Consider the following 17,320-nt stretch of genomic DNA (forward strand, 5'->3'; position numbering starts at 1 on the left):
ATTGCTTGCACAGGCTGGAATAGGCCCCTAATAGAGGCGCACAGGAGGGCGAATTGAGGCGACATGTGGCGCAGCAAAGGTGCACACGTGGGGGCAGTACAGGGTGCCAGAAAGGGACGTAGCAGAGGTGGGTGTACCAGCAGGAGAGTCAGCCATCTTGAAGGGGCTAGTTGAGCTGGTTGGAGCTAACCAACCAAGCCTTACATAGGCAGACAGAAAGGGTTGGGACCCTGCCTTGGAAGGAAGGCTAAAGCCCTGGGCATGTGGGCCAAAGGCCCTGGAAAAGAGGGCTCTAAGAAGAGCGCTCTTTGAATTACATCCAAGATGCCTTGAGGAGCTTGTCATGGGAGATTGTTCGAGGTAGTGGAATGAAGTCATCTACAGAAAGGTAGGATTTTGAGTCATCCAACGATCTGTATCCATGAGCCAAGCTAGGGAAGCCATCGATTTGTTGAGAGCGCATCAAGTCCAAAGGCTAGGTAGGCCTCGGAGCAAATAAAGACAAAGAAGACCTAGTTGTGCAACAGAGGAATCAAACCATGGGCATGACCCCTTGGTTCTGGACTTGACTCCTTGGTTCTCAGTGGTGCCCTGGGTTCTCCCCCAAAAATGATTGTATTGTCTTTACTTGGCCAACAGTAGACCTTTATTTGCACTTCTGAAATCCTACATAGCCACATGTTTAGTTATAGACCGTTGGATCTTCTAAAATTTAGACTGTTAGATCATCTCTTTACGGTAGGCAACCTGGGGAATTTTGGGTTTCTTGGCCTCTCCTTGACCCACATGTCTTAATATAAGCCTTGGATTTAATTTTGATCTGAAGGCCTACAACACTTGATGAAAAGCATGCTTTTGGATGAAAAGCTCTTGATGGAAGGCATGAGCGCTTTTGAAGGCCTCTAAATCTATATATTTCGCAAACTTCAACTCTTTAGATGGTCTAGCTAATGTTGGCTGTGCCGCCCTCTCTCTCCAACATTGCTCACATAGAGAAACGACTTCGGAGGTAGAGACAGGATTTCCACAGCAAATGACGGAAGAAATCATGAAAACAGTTGGAATACAGATACACTCATTGAGATTGAGGTAATATATCATTCTCTTATATATTCGTGATACTCAATCTCGACGCTAATATTGTCGGCGATTACAACCTCAATGCACGGGGAAGGGCCTGTTTCCTCGGATTATAACTATTTGGGGAAGGAAGCGCGCTCCCTCCCCGCCCACACCAAAAATATATACATATCTATATATATATGTTTTTCATTTCAAGTTCTGTGTTTTCTTTTGCTTTTTCATATTCTAAATTCTTCTTTTTCTATTTGTATGCTGAGGTGTTCGCAAGAAGGGAACGCTTAAACACATACGCCATTTGGTCAGGCCTGCTATTGTCAGCTTAGTTTATAGTTAGGTATTTTTCAAACACCGTCCTATCATCCTTTCTTCATTTTTAATTTATAATCAACATATTATAGATTGGGCTACGCCACCCTAGTTTCTAAAATTATGGAAAGTCTAAAAACAACGTGCTGTGAAGACTCTAAAATTATTGAACGTGCAAAAACAAAATAGTGTTGTCCAAGTGAAAAACAACGCATTCGATAATGGAATTTGCGTCGCTTTGCTCAGATTCTGCAGCTTGGCTTGCTGAGCTGGTCATGTTTTTCTTAGCGAGTGTATGTTTCCGAGGTCTTTCATTGCAATAACGCATGTGTATCGTTGAAGTTGTCGTTGCGTGACAAGTCTTTCCCATAGCTAGTGCATGCATAGGGTCCGTCGTCCAGCCACGCATTAGGAATCTGCCTTCGTCTCGCATCTGCAGCATTTCTTCGGTCATGGCCTATCTGCCTCATCCGCAAACCTCTATTCAGTCGCGCTGTGTGTAGCTAGCCTAGTGGCCGCGTACCTTGCTCGCGTTGATTTGTTGATGCCTGGGTGTTTTTCTTGCTGCTGTTACAGTTGCATGTCGTTGTAGCTTGTTGTCGAGGTAGCCCATGTGTTCACTCACTCCTTTGCTTTTGATGGTTTGTCGCTTTTTTGTAAGAATGCTTGCCTCAGGCCCTTGCGTCGCTTGAAGCGTTTGCCAGCTATTTGCTAAGGTAGCTCGTGGATCCGTGGTGCTATTGAATCGATTGTCCATTGTATGAGGCTTTGCAGTGTCATTGTCTTTGAGTCTTGTGTTTATCGAAGCTTTGAGTGACACTTTCGTAAGAGAGTTTGGGACAAAAACCGAAGAAGGCTCAACTAGTTTTCACAAATTCAGAATTAGTCGCTCGAGTAGGAATGTGTTGTTTATCTACGGTTGTTGAAAATTTCCGTTGAAGCTCCGCACAGCAATCGCTTCGTGGATGAAGTGATGAGGCTGAGGTAGCAAGGTAATGAACCGATCAAAACAAAATCGCCTACAAAATTTAGAAAGGGGCGACATGCACGCGCAGTGACAAAGAGAAGCTCTCATTAAATCTGTATCTCGAACACTGCCTGTGTCTCAATTAGCTGATTTTGATTGCTTCATAATGCGTCTCAATTAGTTGATTTTGATTGCTTCACACTGCAGCACCACAAAGCGGAGGTGCCGGAAAGTTGGATTCCTGGAATAATTACATCAGTTTTGACCTTTTGGGGCTTTAATCGTGAGGGCAAATAGCGCCAACTGCTTGAGTCGTGATCTGAAAATTTTGTGCATCCTTACATCGCTGCTGCCGTCTGCTTCGAGCATTCGTGAGATCTAAGTTTTAAAAGCATCTTCTGGCACAGCTTCCGAGAGACACAACAAGCACGCAGCTTATTGTGAAGTTATAAGCTATGGCGAGGTAAGGAATACGTTCGTTGCCCGTTGCTTTTACCACTCTCTCTACCCGTATTTGCATAGCTTGCTACGAATGAGGTCTTTTCAATAATTATTTCCGAGAAATAGCATCGGCAGGCGGCAAAGTTTTCCCAAGCTTGATACTGTTGTTCTTGCTCGCAATTTTGTGACGCTAGCATAATTGTCTTTCTCATTCGTCGTCTTGAATCACTCCGTGAGATGGATGTCTTTTTTTCCCAGGCATAAAGATTAAACGGAATCTCGCCACACAGGGGGCCTACGTAATGCTTGTGTACGTTTGGACCGTGCCTGGCATATTAGATTCTGGTGGATGTGAGAAACCTGGGCACCTGTAAAGTTTACTTTGTTTTTCTAAAATGGCATAAATGTTTTGAAGCTACGTAAAATGAAAGATTTGCAATTTCCACCTAGGCAATTGCAAGCAGCAGTGTGAAAGAACAGAGAAATAGCAGGCCGAGCAAGTATTTAGACATGAAAGTTTGAGTGAGTAATGGCAAGCCTTATGTGTGCATTGCTTGTGTGAGAATAGGAAAACTCAACTCGTGTAGCTTTCTCGGCCTGTTTTTACTTGGCCAGCACTAGAGCATTTTATGAAACTCTAAAATCCTATGAAGCCATGTGGCACATTCCAAGCTATTAGATCAATTGGCCTATTATTAGCTACTTACAATATACTTAGCACCTAGCCAAGCATTCTAGTTTCATGTTAAACTCTCAACCTACATTGTGATCCTACCTCGTTAGCTCAAAATGCTATCTCATCTAACCACTAGCCTATAATGAATAATTTCGTAAATGTGTAATCATGGCTTGTTGGCTTCTTCCCTTTGACATTGTGGCTATTTCATTCGTTTGCACTATAAGCATAAGGAATTCTTTAGTTTGCACCGAAAGTCACAAACCCATTCCTGGCTTTCATAGATGAAAGAAGACTCCTCTTCAATTTACACTATTTTGACTTTGAGGATCGAGTTCAAAAAGGCTCTAGACTATTTAGCTCCCGTGTCTTGCAAATTAATGCCTGAGTTGACATGATCAATGGCTCCCATTTTTAAATGCATGGTTGTCCATCAATATATAGTTGTCATTTTTACTTGGCCACCTTACAAGAAGTGAATGCTTGCCTTTGCATGCAATTACTTTCATGTGATTGACTAGTTAACATTTGAATTATATATTCTCCGCAGGTATTGTGAATTGCATAGCAAATAAGCAGAGGAAACCGGGCGACCAAATAAGCGCAACTGATCGTGCACGTAAGTATGATATTACAATAGTCTATGTTTCTATGCAACACATCAAAAATTTGATGCGCTCTTACATACTACGTCTCCGACACGAGAGACAATATTTTACTAAACAGGGAAAAGGCACGTTTCCCTACTATTATCATTTTATAAAGAGAGTTGTGCCGACTCTTCGCCATACATGATGTATGGGTTTTTTTTTTCTTTTTTTTCCTCACACCACCTTTTACGCACTTCCATGTTCTTCTGCATGCATTCCCATTTATATATCTTTAGCATCGCCCACCAAATCATCTGATCGTTAGCAGTTTTGTTTATCTTTGGTAGGGCTGACAAGTTCGATATGAGCTTGTTGTCAGACATAATTTATTTTTGGAGAGGTACGCAACACACAATCTTTTACCTATCTTGCAATGCGAATATAACTTTTATAGTGACTGATTAGGTGCTTCGCTTGCATTTATTTTATGATAATTTCAAGAAAATTATTCGAAAGATGTTTACCTAATATAGAATGTAAAACATTAGCTGTAGACATTCATAATAATGACCTGACTTCAAACTTCTATTTCCAGATATAGCTACAAACAATTATTCGAAAGATGTTTACCTAGTATAGAATGTAAAACGTTCCTCGTATACATTCATAGTAAAAACTTGATTTCAAACTACTATTTCCAGATATAGCTAAAATGAAGAAAAATAGACATTGTGTGACACGACAGCAATGGGTTCCCTCCCTCAAAGTTGCAACAACCACATGCATGAATAATCATAAAACCCTCCATGAGAGGAGATCCATAGCAAAGCAAAATGATTTGATATCTAGAAAGCTGTCCCTGAGGCCCTTGTTTATCTTTGGTAGGGCTGACAAGTTCGATATGAGCTTGTTGTCAGACATAATTTATTTTTGGAGAGGTACGCAACACACAATCTTTTACCTATCTTGCAATGCGAATATAACTTTTATAGTGACTGATTAGGTGCTTCGCTTGCATTTATTTTATGATAATTTCAAGAAAATTATTCGAAAGATGTTTACCTAATATAGAATGTAAAACATTAGCTGTAGACATTCATAATAATGACCTGACTTCAAACTTCTATTTCCAGATATAGCTACAAACAATTATTCGAAAGATGTTTACCTAGTATAGAATGTAAAACGTTCCTCGTATACATTCATAGTAAAAACTTGATTTCAAACTACTATTTCCAGATATAGCTAAAATGAAGAAAAATAGACATTGTGTGACACGACAGCAATGGGTTCCCTCCCTCGAAGTTGCAACAACCACATGCATGAATAATCATAAAACCCTCCATGAGAGGAGATCCATAGCAAAGCAAAATGATTTGATATCTAGAAAGCTGTCCCTGAGGCCCTCCTCTTCATCGTGGCCCATGATCGAACAAGCACTCGATCAATGGATGTCTAACTATAGGTCAATATTATAATCGATAAACATTTGTGGAATATGTGGCACTACATCACTACAAGTGAAATATCCATACCTTTCCATGATTCGGTTCTTTGTGTCTTACTCTACCATCATGGCAAAAAGTTTTGTGTCGTTCACGATCTACAATTTAAAGCACATTCATCTCTTCATATAAAAACTAGTGATTTCAATGCATTGCGTCTCCCATAAAGTTGTTAAAAGTGCTTTCAAGTATCCCAGATCTACCCTCTATTCAGCTCGTTGTATCTTACTCGACCATCCTGGCCAAGCATACTAGTTTACTTTGGTATGATCGTATTGACCACCCAGCTCTCGAGTCCAGAATCATATTGAGATTTCAACCATGTAAGGAATGTGTCTACAGAATTCAATGCAATGATGAGACGAGCTCCTATTGGTCAAAATTGTGAAGCTTCCTACAAGTTTGTCATATTAATGGAGCAATGACCAAGAAAGAGTACATGTACGTACCTTGGCCAAAACAGCCCAGAGATAATCAAAAAATTCATGATTGACTATTTTATAGACTGGCAATAGATGTCCGAGAGGCCTTTCTTAGATGGCCAAAATAGCCCAGAGATAATCAACAAATTCCTGATTGGTTATTTTATAGATTGGCAGCAAATGTCCGAGGCAAATGGTTCAGGCAAGAGATTGAGAAGGCACTAAGTTCAACGAGTTGAAGCAAAACAAAAACGAGTCCATCCAACATTTTGTCCTACGGATACGGGCCCTCATCAATCAGCTAAGCACACCACTTCCATGACACGTCTCTACATGCTTGAATGATTACGGCTTGCACCCAGGTGGATTTGCACTCCCTAGAAATTGTCAATCCAACCAAGATATATAAAGAGATGTTGAGTCGAGTTGTCACCTTAGAGAAGAGTGGTGTAGCCAAGTCTAAGCCAAAGATAGCCAAAGACCAAAGGTGAAGAGAGTGAAGAAGAGGATATCTCATCCAAGAAAGACAAGCTAAAGTCCAAGCTTAAGAAGGCCTTGCAAGAATTGGGCATTCGAGGTAACCAATCCGAATCAAAAGTGGTGTAATAAGTGCTCACGGTAGGGACACATTGAAGATGATTGTTGGACTAGGTATTGTAATACTTGTACTAAGTTTGGACATGATGATTTTGAGTATTGGTATGGAAAAAATCACACTACAGATGTCAACCAAGTGGCGCAACATACCAAGCTAAAGAACGGGCAGCCACCAAGACCCGACCAAGGCAAATGCAAAATACAAATTAGGTGCTATTTCTGTGGCAAGCATGGTTCCACTAAGACTGAATGTAAGCTTTGGTGGGAGCACATTAAGCTGCTCAAAAGCAATGTAGAGAGAAGGAAGACTGATCCTGACTACCAAGCAATTTTGGTTACATAAGAGGCTTGGCGGACACAGTCTTTGGGGCCAGTAATTGGCTTTCAATAGGGACCACCGCAAGCTAAAGACATCAATTGGAAGGAGTAGAAGCAGGTGGCATCCAAGTTGGTAAAGGAACTAAAGGGATAGGCCCTTGCATCATTCCAGGTAGCTCCAAACTTCAAACAGAAGATCAAAGATGACAAGCTGGCAGAATAATACCCTAGCCATTTCACTGAAGATGTGACTGGTGAAGGAGAACTAGTCGAGCTGAAGATAACCATTACTTAGGTTGGTTCATGTGGTGGATGATCAACACCGAAAATATTTTTCTACAATATAAGAATGTATTTGCCTGGAGCTACATTGATTTCTAGGGAGTTCCAAATGAGATATGTCATCAACGGATTTCATTGATATTGAATCCAAGACGGTTTGCCAATATAGGATGTGATATAGTATGAATCCAAATCATGCCAAGCAAGTGAAAGTTGAGCTCGACTAGCTCATCCGAGCATGCTTCATTTATGCAATCCATCAAAGCGATTGGCTAGTCCCAATTGTGGTGGTGCCCAAGAAGAATGGGAAGCTCTGAGTTTGTGGATTATAGGAAACTCAATGCTTGGAGAATGTTAGATCCCTTTCCAATTCCTTTCACCTGATGGTATACTTGACCATGTTGTAAGACAGAAGATGTACTTGTTTATGGATGGTTACAATTAGATTTCCTTATCACCCATGGATTAACAAAAGAACACATTGATTACGGAGTAGGGTGCATACGCCTACAAATTTATGCCTTTTGATCTACGTAATGCACCATCAGCATTTTAAAGGTTCATGGTTGCAACCTTTCGGCATTAATTAACCGAGTTCATTGCCATTTACTTGGATGATTTTAGTGTGTACTTAGCAGTTTCCATGCATCTTGCCTGTCTTGAAAATGTTTTTCCACCCCTTGAACCCGACTAAGTGTGTATTATGTGTGAAGGTTGGTGTGTTACTTGGTCATGTGATTTGCAAGGAAGGCAGCTGGATTGAGCCAAGCAAGTTCCAAGCAATCAAACAAATGCAAAAGACCAAGAATTTGACATAGCTCACATGTTCATCAACTTCTCCTATAGGAATTTTGTAAAAGATTTTGCGGTCCTCTCTATGAGATGACTAAGAAGGATACTAGGTTCCACTAGATCAAGGAGTTGTCTGTAGCATTTCATGATCTTAAGAAATGAGCAACCAAGACACAATTACTGATGGGATCTGATTTTCCATGTTTATGTTGATGTATCAGGGTATGCCTTTGGTATTATTTTGGCACAATGAGATGGAATAATAGATTACCCGATCTACTATGCTTGCGGGATGATGAGACCACTCAAGTGCAATTGTAGTACCACCAAGTGTGAAGCTCTTAGGATCGTCTATAGTGTCCAAAAATTAAGACATCATTTGCTTGGTAAGCCTTTTTTAGTCTATGTCAACCACCAAGCTCTATTGTATTCAATCAACAAAACACTAGTCTAGGAATGATTGGTAAGGTGGATGCTATTGGTACAAGAGTTCAATTTTAAGATCATACATAAACTAGAAAGTCTAATGCAGGTACAAACTTCTTGTCAACATCTACCTACTCTGGATCAAAACTAGGGGGCTACTATTGAGCTCCCACCAAGCTTGTTGGAGGCCATTTCAATAGCAAGATCACAACTGCAAAGGTTTTGCAAGAAAATTTGTGATGGAGCACTCATTTTCGAATTTGCATACTCAATGTGTGGAATGTGATCTTTGCCATAGAACAAGTTAGTTGTGCTACCATAGCATCATATATTGCTTCAACCAAGTCATCCAGGGGAAGCATTCTAGAGATGTGGCTTGGATTACAGTGGTCCATTCAAGAATGTGGCTCAATTTATACAAAATATTATTGTGCCCACAGATTATGCTACCAAATGGGAAGAAGCCAAGGCGCTTTGAGACAACTCGGCTCGCAGCATAGCGAAGTTCAGTAATTTGAATATGTCTCTGGCAATTGAGTTCATGGTAATGCATGGGGTTGCAAGAACTTATTATCCTCAATACAATAGCCAAGCAGAGTCGATCAACAAGGTATTGAAGTCCATTCTCACTAAGACAATCAACACGCATTGTCAAGACTAAGATAGCAAGATGCATGTGGTCTTATGGGCATGTCTCGTGGCATACAAGGTAACCAAAAAGTTAACTTCATTTTGCATGGAAGTTGGTTTGGAAGCCCCTTTAGGAGCAAGGTCCATATTGACCTGGAATATTGCATTCAATCAACACATGCACCTATAATCCATAGCAAAAATTGCAAATTTTTAAAAACTAGACAATTGTACAATAAAAAGCGATTTGGGCAGTTGGACTTGGGCCCAACATGCCAAATCACTTTCAAGAAAGTTCCAAGTTGGCAAAGTGGCATTATCATGAGGTTTGTCATTAAGTCAATACATGCAATCATATTATAGTGCAAAAAATGAAAACTATCAATAACTAAAAGATGAAAAGTATCCAACCTACAAAGAGAGGTCCATCTTTTTACTTTCTAGTTCTATTCCGTTTAGGTTTGCTTCATATTCGTGTTTCATGCATAAATCTCTCAGTTCATTGCTACACTAAAGATATACCAATGTCTTTTGTCAATATGGCCCTTGCTCCTAAAGGGAACCCATATTAAAATGGAACGTTGCATCGATTCCAAACATCCAAGTGGAGAAAATACAAATTATGCAAAACTAAAGAACCGGACGATAGAAAACAATTTTGAGAGCTAGATTGTGGTCCAACATACCAAATTGCTTTCTACTATACAGTTTCTAATGCTTTTTCAAACTAGCCAGGAAGCATTCAATTAGCTAGTTTTGATGATGTTTGGCTCAATCTAGCAGGCTTTGATGACAACCTATCAGCATAGGTAATTAAATAATAGTTCAAAAAATAAACTTTATGCATGACTAAAGAAATGTAGAGTTCGATTGTGGTCCAATAGGCCAAATCACTTTCTACTATACACTTTCCAAGACTTTGCCAAACTGGCTATGTGGAATTCTCTTCTTATGAGGAACCTCAGTCCAGCAGGTTTTTATGAGGCTTGGCTCACTCTATCCACACATGCAATTACATTACATTGCCAAAAACAAAATTTGTTCATGGCTAAAGAAATGTACAAAAGAAAGTAATTTGGAGAGTTGGACATTGGCCCAATAGGCCAAATCGCTTTCTACACTACACTTCAACTGGCCAAATCTCATTCTTTGGTACGATTACTCATTCTGCCCAATGCATAAAAAGATCATCTAGAACATACCTACTTTTTGCTGGTCCATGGTTTCCCTCTTGCTACCTTGACTGAGCTCACAATCTCAAGAAGGTGTGAGGGAGACCAATTCCTACCAATAGGATGGAGAGATATGGTGGTAGGTAGGTGGAAGTTGGTGGCTTAGGCACTAGGTGATGGTGGGAGAGTTGATCTTGTTTAGAAGGAAATAGTGGAGGGTCCAGATGGTGGAAGGGGTTAGCACAGGGAGCTAGAGAGCAGCAGTTGTTAGCGGATGGCGGATTTCGATGGCAATACCTAAAAATAGTGAAGTTTATATACAAGAGTATGGTGGAAGAGGTGAGCTTGTTCACAAGAAATGGAGGAGGAGATCTGGTGGAGAGGAAATGGATGGGGTAAGGATAGGGAGTTGGAGAGTAGCAGTAGCTAGGAGAGGGAGAGAGCAGCTGGAACTTGAAATAAATGTACACAATTCCCGAGGTAATGGTCTAAATGCACATGTGCTAGCTCATAAATTGAGGCACAATTCCCAGTGATGTCATGATTGCTATTTATGTCCTAGGATCCCTGCTCCCATGGTTCTCCTCTTGCATGCCCTAAGTATCTCCATCGAAACCTCCCAACCTTGCATACAACTTACATCTGACCACTACTAGGACCACAACAACCACCACCAAGGCCATCCCCAACTGGCACAAGGACTACATCAGCCACATGGTATTTGGTATTACAGTTCATCTGTGTTTGGCATTTGTGTTGCATACATGAACACTTCGGATCATTGTCTAAGCTATAGAAACATGCATATATTTGTTTAGGATAGTGTGCATAGTTTACAGAGTTAGTTCTTGAAACTCTACAATAGAAAGCAATTTGCCGTATTGGGCATTTCCCAATTGTCCATATCGTATTCTATTGTACCAGTTCACTAGAAAACCCTATCTGACATTCCATGTCACCAATGCTACCTATTTCCACTAGCTAAATGCTAATCCTGAATCTATTATTGGAAATCCATATTTATTAATAAGATTCTCATAAATTTATATCACCATGAAACTTAAAATAAAATAAAGTAAATTAATAAAAAAGTAAAATAAAAAAGAGTAATTTAATAAAAAGTTATAACTAATAGGTAGATTATTGAAAACAGACTAATGTTCTTTATAATTGTTGTTACAACTTACTTGCAAAGGAGATAGCTACAAATTTTATTCCTAGGATGGAGATGATCTTATGTTGCAAAAGAGAAATAGTTGCATTTGCTACAATCCATGATAGTGATTTAAATTCTCTTTGTCACTTTAAAAGACTTTGCGAAGATAAGGTAGCAGTTATTGTATCAAAGATTATTAGTGCACATGTTGAGCTAAAGCATAAGTCTGGAGATATGGAAATACTCAGAGACAAAGTGTATCTCTTTGAATTTTAGAGTGGGAGATACTTTACGAATGTCATTTGCAAATAAGAATGTAGCGGAAGGTCAAATGTTGGGGTTTGAACAAGTGGATCAATGGTCATTTGTACAGATGAGAACTGTGAAAGTTAGTGATGATGGTATGGATGATAACGCAGCCTCATTGGATGGTCTCTATTATGCGGAAGGAAATGATTTGAGATGGAGCATGCAATTTTCAAAGAGTAAAAAAAGACATGTGGTTATCAACTATAAAGATTAGGTATACTACAATTTCAAAGGACTTAAAGAATATGCCAATGAGCCACAGCTTTATCCCTTCAAACATGGGTAATTTCAATGTACTCAACTATAGAAGTAACATCTTATCACTCAGGAGTGGATGAGTTCATTGATACCAAATAAGAAAAAGATTTCAGCAGCAATGCCTTATCTCAAGTGGATGAATTCATATATATTGAGAAAGGCAAAGATATCAAAAGTGTTGTCTCTTCAAACTTACAATGCACTCAAGCAACAAATGACAATGAATCAAACCTTCAAATGAGCAAATTTCAGGATCGTCCATTTGTACTTAAGTCATTGTAAAGGCAGAATTAAATTATTAAAAAGGTCGTGACAGACTCCTTTGTACAAAGACTCATCTAGAGCAATATTTCTTGTAAACTTGTGATACTATAAAATTGCAAGCATAGCTATTGCTATTTTGTACAAAAGAGTGTTCCGTGTCTCTTCTCTATTTAAACATTTAAAATTTTTAAATATTATGAGTGTTATTGTTTTCTACGTTGAATTTAAGTGTGTTTTCATGGATTTAATTAAATGGATAATTCTTAATTTTGAGGTGCTTTTTCATGGATTTAAATCAATAACTCAAGAATTTTGTTAAAACATGAATAGGATTCTTAAAACCTAGGATTTAATTGTAGTTTTGACATTATTAGTGCAACATTATAGAGAGATATTATGAAATTTAGTTTGTGGAAATGACAGTGCCATCAAACAATAAACTTTTAATTCTCAAATGATATCTTCATAAAGTAAACTTTCCATTTGGGGAGGATCTTTAGGATTAGTCCAAATATAGACATATGAGTCCAAAATTAATGAAATGTGTGTTATTCTTGGTTTTTTTTCAATTTGAGACCTATGAATGTTAGAAAGGGAATTTATCCACATGCCACCCAAAATGTTAAAAAATTGTGATTTGTAATATCTTAATAAGAAGACACCCTTAATTATCTTGTAAATTCAACTTGCAGGGAAGAAGAAATTAAGTGCTCATAAGGGAGAAAATGATACAATAATATGAGATTATGGTAATGGTTGCACAACCCTATGGAATCTTAGGAGATCTCATGCACATTTTCTAATAAACTTCTTTGTATCATTTGGGGGAGAAAGAGAGAGAGAGAGAGAGAGAGAGAGAGAGAGAGAGAGTATTGGATGATAACACAATGCCTTAAGGTATAGAAGGTGGGAAATGGAAGTGCAATTTGTTTTCCTACACCTCCATAGGATTGGCAACGTTGACCCTACACCCTATCTTGTCAAAGGGAGTAGTACATGCATGATGGTGGGATAGGGATGATGAGGGTGTGTGATTTCATTGTGTGAACGCCAATTTAACAAGTGTTGGTGGAAAGTTTTTGATGAGGAACTCATAAAGAATACGATTGCATCCTTGAAGTGTTTTAACCATAAGGTTTCAAGTTTAGTTTTTGGATGCTTTCAAAATGAAAGCTAGGATGGCGAACAAAGATGGATGTTCAAGATTAAGAATATGAGATGCAGACATGCAATTTGTAATTGGTTACTGGCACACAACCATGCATCAACTTATGTAAAGGCAATGCATGCCATTGGTCGGCATGCAATCATGCATGGCCTTATGTAGAATAAAAATATTCATTGGTTGGAATGCAATGATGCATGGCCTTATGTAAAATAAAAAGATGCATTGATGTGGCATGGAACCATGTGCAAACTCATCTAAAAGCTGATGTGGTTATGGAAACCAAGTTGGAACTTAAATGAGAGAAAAAACTATCATGGGTGTGATAGGAAACCTTGAATGAACCTAGGGTTGTGAGGAATATGATATTATTGAAGAATATTTTCCCACACGTGTGAGAGGAAAGTGTGCATGAACCATGGTTTTCAAGAACACTAAAGTAACTCAAACTGAATTGAAAATAAAAAGGGGTGAATGCAAATGTTGCCATGAACGTAAAGACAATGGCGTAGTAAACGAGAAACCCAAAACTACTAAGATTGATTGGGGGAACTAGGATTAAGTTTGGTGCTTGGGAACAACATTTTAGGTAATGCATTTGAATTGCCCTCGATTGTGGCAAATGATGAATGGTCAAGGTTTGGTTTTAAAAGCAGATGGGTTTTCTTTGGCAACAACAAAGGTGATTTTTGTACAAGGGCAACTAATTGGTGTTAGCTTTGGATTGCATTTACCCTCAAATGTGGGGGAGGGAAGTTTTGAGGTTGAGGGGGAGGATGTAAGAGGATATGACCTTCTAAAGACATAAGGAGGGCTCTCTGGAAGCTTGTGCACACATGCCTATGGATTACTGATCACGTTCATTGGTGATTTTCCATTGTATTTAGACTCTTATTCACGTGCAAAGTCACCTATGGATCTAAGGTTGGGGGGAAGGGAGCAAGAGGAGAGGATTTTAAAAGAAATAGGGCAGGCTCTCTAGGAGCAGAGGCCGTGCATGCATGCCTATGGATTTCATTGGTGATTTGCCATTGTATTTAGACTCTTTGTTCACGTGTAGACTTACATATAGCAAATCAAAGCAAAATTTGCAAGCATAAAATAACGGGCTAACAAAAATGGAGCTAGCTCCAGAGCTTTGGATATACATTCCTCCAAAAACAATGTCACAAACTACTATAGCCCTTGCTAGGGTGAAGATCGCAAGGAAAGACGAGCCCCACAAAAGCTAGCACATGTGGATAGTTGACTTTCAAGAGATGGCAAACAAGGCATTAGCCACCATCACCATTCCATAATAAGTTCTAGATATATGGTGTGGTGACACAAGAAGGGAAAGTTGGAGGCAAACCATGGACTTCGTGGCACGTTGGAGGCAAACCATGGGCCTCACGGGCTAGTGGTTTGATGATTTGGGTTTGCTATCTTGTGCTTAGTGGATGTCTCATTTTATTAGCACTGCCTTGATACAAGGGAGTGCTTTAGTGGATTCTTAGATGCTTGCTTTTGGGAATTTCCATGTATTACATTGTTTTCATTTAAAAATCCCTTATAAAATGTACCATTTAAGAAAATGCCTTTTAAAAGTATCTGCTTCTCTAGAACATGTCCTTGTGTTATTGCTAGGGACAAGGATCAACCTTACAGTGCAAGGTCCCAATTACCTCGAAGGGCTAGGCCCTACAATAAATAAAACTATGGTTCGTCCAACAAGAATTTTGCAATGGATGCTACAACCAGCAAGGCCTATACAACTTTCTATATAGCCAAACACATGTGAATCTTGTAGCCATGTGGATGCACTTTTACAATGCAGTCATTCGAATGGTTGTGAATCTACAAGTTAAAGCTTTGTAGAATTATGATCTTTATAAAATGCAACTTGCAATGCCCTACTCAAATAACTTTTTCCAAAACTTTACACATGGAAATTCACAAAGGATTCTCCATTTATTAGCGGAGGTATTGCTAATAAATGCTCTACCATTCCTTCGAGCACCTTTGTTAGATTAGAGCACTTTTCAAGAAACACTAAGAACATTCCTAGATGCACTCAATAAATCTAGTAAAGTGACCTATGCAGAAGCTCCACATCTAGAAACTCCTAGGATCATTTAATTCCCATTTGTAACATTATCAGCAATGACAACATAAGGGTTTGTGGAGGTTGGACAAATTTCTTCTTTTCGCGGACTCTCCCATGGCCTATCATTGCAAGCCACTTCCTTCCCAAGCCCCTTTTTCTTTTGCCCATGGGGAATCTTGTTGCTAGGAAAAAGAAATTTCCCAACCAATCAAAGTAAGGACACTCTTCAAGTCACTCGGTTTTTTCATCTCAAAACATACACATTTGTCAGTGTTTATACTAAATGATTCAAAATTTTAGAGGATATTCTCAATTGCAAAATACACTAAAGGATGGTTTTTTTTTTCAAGCATTGGTGGAGATAATTGTTTGTAAACTATATACAATGAACTTGCAACATTTTCATTTTCAACTATATAAATATTTTCTCAATTTTTATAAAAGCTGTAAACTTTTCGGCAATGTAGTTATACTTTAGCTTTAAAATTTGCAAATTCTCAAGAAAGACCTTTGAAAATTTGAAAACCCAAGATTTGTTGAGAAAAATGTTTTCCACAAATGTTCCTGTTCACTCCAAAAAAGCATTTATGGCTACTGATACAAAAACCATAACTTCAAATTTTAAAAATATAACCAAAAAATGGCACATTACAAATTAAAGAAACCTTCTCTTCGAGATTACAACCTTCTCTCCAAGAATTTCAAGTATTATTTGACAATTCACATTGATATTAAGCTTCAATTTCAAGGTTTTTTTTTTCTAGATTCAACAATTCACATTGACATTAAACTTAAATTTCAAGGTTTTTGGCCTGCCCTCATGGGAATATCTAATTGGAGGTTCTAGTTGGAGATGACAAAAACACCTCTTTGATTTAGAAATTAGCATTTGGATTTTTATGATTCCTTTCTCTCGCTGTCTTCCTTTTCTCTCTCTTTCTCTTGCTATTTGCATCCCCCTGAAGGCCTTTCTCCGAGCATGACATGCACTCCACGTTGGATTAAACATGGGCACTCTATGTGTAAAGAGGTGCAATGCTTGCACTAAATGAATTACTATCAAGTCCCCTATATCAACAGAACAATGTCGAGATAAACACAAATTAAAAGACAAAGCTCATGAAAAATGCAAGAAGAAGATCTCCGCCGGCGACCCGTAGAAACCTTGAATCGTGGCGTTCAATTGGCCACCGTGTGGTGTGGAAAGAGCCTGAAATTTTCTAGATTGACATTGAAATGAAATCTTCTAGATTGACATTGAAATGAAATCTGTGGGTTGAGGTGAAGTTTGATTGTGTAAACATTGGAATGTCAAGGGGTGGGATAAAGAAAAGAATGTGAAAAAGTGCCCACTGCATTGAAAAGCAAGCAAACAAACAAGCAGAAAGAACAAACAAACAAACAGATGAAGAAGAAGAAGAAGAAGAAGAAGAAGATTGAGCTCGAAGCTCTGTGGCTATGGCGATGGCAAACGAAAGAAGAAGAAGAAGAAGAAGAAGTTCTTCCTTGTTGTGAGAAGCTTTCCATGGCGTACCAAACAAATAGCTTGAGCTTCCAAGCTATGGCGATGGCGATCGCCTGCCTTCCTCCTCGTCATCACCTTTGACCCGTTCCTTCTTCGTTTCCCGGTCCGCCCCCTCTCCCACGCTCACCTTTCCTCCTCCTCCTTCTTCATCTCTCTGTTTTTCTGTGCTGCCCTCCCTGGAACCAGCTACCGTATCGCATCGCACGTTCCCCCAGACTCTCTCGGCTGGCACCGCTCTTCTCCCCCCCTCGAGGCTCTCCTTCCCTTCCACACCCCGCATCTCCCTTCCCTCATACACATTCTCCCACCGGATTGCCGCTCCTTTTGCCCCCCATCTCTCGCACAATCGA

This window comes from Dipteris shenzhenensis, chromosome 19, assembly GCF_047967505.1.
Source record: "Dipteris shenzhenensis isolate YYH24624 ecotype China chromosome 19, Dip_SZ_1.0, whole genome shotgun sequence".
Taxonomy (NCBI): domain Eukaryota; kingdom Viridiplantae; phylum Streptophyta; class Polypodiopsida; order Gleicheniales; family Dipteridaceae; genus Dipteris; species Dipteris shenzhenensis.